Here is a 3,040-nt window from a genome sequence, read left to right as displayed (position 1 = left end):
CACACACACATACATACATACATACATACATACAAACAAACCTGATTAAAAGCACACAGTTCGCCAAACAGAGAAAGCAAGGACAGCAAGGCAGACACGAAAGGCCTGCTTGATTTTGATTCTGCTATCAGCAGTCGCGCTCTTCTACAAGCGCCATAATTATGTGATGGATCAGAGACATCTGCAAGAGAGACTCCGCGAGTTGGACGCAATCATCACCAATCTCGAGTAGGAGATCGAGAACACCCGGCCTCTGTTCAACCTTCGCTAGCCCACTTTATTTCCTGAGTAAATCTGTCCGGGGGTCGCTCCCACCATTGAGGGGAGAACCACCAGGATAGAGTGCTTGGAAGCGTACCTGTCCGAACTGAGAGTTGTCGTCGACGCAGAAGACGGGTGCGACATCATCCTGTGCGGTCTTGTTTTGTCCCTGGTCGCCGTGTCATTAATCGTTCATGCAGTAGACAAACTGCTGAACGGAGCAACAAAGTCCATCGTCCACCCCGAACAAGACAAGGAGACCCAGGAAGACACCGACGAGCTCGAGAAGGAGACCCAGGAAGACACCGACGAGCTCGAGAAGGAGACCTAGGAAGACACCGACGAGCTCGAGAAGGAGACCCAGGAAGACACCGACGAGCTAGAGAAGGAGACCCAGGAAGACACCGACGAGCTCGAGAAGGAGACCCAGGAAGACACCGACGAGCTCGAGAAGGAGACCCAGGAAGATACCGACGAGCTCGAGAAGGAGACCCAGGAAGACACCGACGAGCTCGAGAAGGAGACCCAGAAAGACACCGACGAGCTCGAGAAGGAGACCCAGGAAGACACCGACGAGCTCGAGAAGGAGACCCAGGAAGATACCGACGAGCTCGAGAAGGAGACCCAGGAAGACACCGACGAGCTCGAGAAGGAGACCCAGGAAGATACCGATGAGTTCGAGAAGGAGACCCAGGAAGATACCGACGAGCTCGAGAAGGAGACCCAGGAAGGCACCGACGAGCTCGAGAAGGAGACCCAGGAAGACACCGACGAGCTCGAGGAGACCCAGGAAGACACCGACGAGCTCGAGAAGGAGACCCAGGAAGACACCGACGAGCTCGTGAAGGAGACCCAGGAAGACACCGACGAGCTCGAGAAGGAGACCCAGGAAGACACCGACGAGTTCGAGAAGGAGACCCAGGAAGACACCGACGAGCTCGAGAAGGAGACCCAGGAAGATACCGACGAGCTCGAGAAGGAGACCCAGGAAGACACCGACGAGCTCGAGAAGGAGACCCAGGAAGACACCGACGAGCTCGAGAAGGAGACCCAGGAAGATACCGACGAGCTCGAGAAGGAGACCCAGGAAGATACCGACGAGCTCGAGAAGGAGACCCAGGAAGACACCGACGAGCTCGAGAAGGAGACCCAGGAAGACACCGACGAGCTCGAGAAGGAGACCCAGGAAGATACCGACGAGCTCGAGAAGGAGACCCAGGAAGACACCGACGAGCTCGAGAAGGAGACCCAGGAAGACACCGACGAGCTCGAGAAGGAGACCCAGGAAGACAGCGACGAGCTCGAGAGGGAGACCCAAGAAGACACCGACGAGCTAGAAAAGGAACAAGTCGAAGAGCCCGAGAAGGAGACCCAGGAAGAACGGAGCATATCCCTTCCCTCCCTCCCATTCTCGCCAGCCCACCCCACCCTTCCTCACTCCAAGAAACGTCTTCAGTAAGAGACCGAGTGTTCAATAACTTTTGATGTACGCGGATTTGTAATGGGTTAGTACGGGCGGAAGATGAGAAGTTTGTGCGACAGGTATTACGTTAATGTATCCTTAGGGTAAGCCGACTTGGTTACCGTCAGAGGTAACCCTGTGGACATTATGAATTTCAGGTACGAGCTCCTGGATTTGGTTTCTCAAGCTAGGGCTTCGGGTCTAGTTTGCTCGCGCCTGTATGTCCGCTAGGGAACGAGGGCCTTCCTCATGTGGAAAAACTGCAGACGTATCCAGGGGCTGTGTCGAAAACATCATGTGAGCATCTAGTTGCTAAGAACAGATGCAACTATGCAGATTGTCGGGGCTCCGCACAACGTCATTAAATTTAGGCGAGATGTTCAAAGGGTACTTGTGAGTGCCAATACGGCCTATGAGTCTCGCCCGGGCTATGAGGGGGAGCCCGGCCAGCCATCCGCTAGGGGGAGAAAAGGTCATCGAGGGGGCTATGAGGGGGAGCCCGGCCAGCCATCCGCTAGGGGGAGAAAAGGTCATCGAGGGGGCTATGAGGGGGAGCCCGGCCAGCCATCCGCGAGGGGGAGAAAAGGTCATCGAGGGGCTATGAGGGGGAGCCCGGCAAGCCAACCGCTAGGGGGACAAGTAGCAATACAAGGGGTCAGTTAAGGGGCTCGAGCGGCAGGAGGAGGAGAGGCAGCGTAACTGAAGGTCTCTCCCGGGGTCTTCCTCAGCGTGACTGATGAAGGTCTTGGTAGGCCTCCTTCCCCTGCTCTCGATGACAAAATGTGAAATAAAAAAGAAAAAAAGGGCAAAAAACAAAAAACGAAAATTATATATCTATCTATCTATCTATCTATCTATCTATATATATATATATATATATATATATATATATATATATATATATATATATATATACACACACACACACACACACACACGCATTTGCAAATATAACAGCTTTTGACAAATTCTTCTTAGCAAGTACATACATCGCGTAACCTCCGAGGTTCTTTCCTTTTCCCTCCTTCCCTCCCTCCTCTCTCTCTCTCTCCCTCCTTCCCTCCCTTCTCTCTCTCTCTCTCCTTCCCTCCCTTCTCTCTCTCCCCCTCCCTCCTTCTCTCTCTCTCCTTCCCTCCTTCCCTCCCTTCTCTCTCCCTCATCCCCTCCCTTATCTCTCCCACCCTCCTTCCCTCCCTTCTCTCTCTCCCCCTCCCTCCTTCCCTCCCTTTTCTCCCTCCCTCCTTCCCTCCCTTCTCTATCTCCCCCTCCCTCCTTCCCTCCCTTCTCTCTCTCCCCTCCCTCCTTCCCTCCCTTCTC

This window comes from Penaeus vannamei, chromosome 31, assembly GCF_042767895.1.
Source record: "Penaeus vannamei isolate JL-2024 chromosome 31, ASM4276789v1, whole genome shotgun sequence".
Classification (NCBI taxonomy): domain Eukaryota; kingdom Metazoa; phylum Arthropoda; class Malacostraca; order Decapoda; family Penaeidae; genus Penaeus; species Penaeus vannamei.
This window is presented reverse-complemented; position numbering follows the sequence as displayed.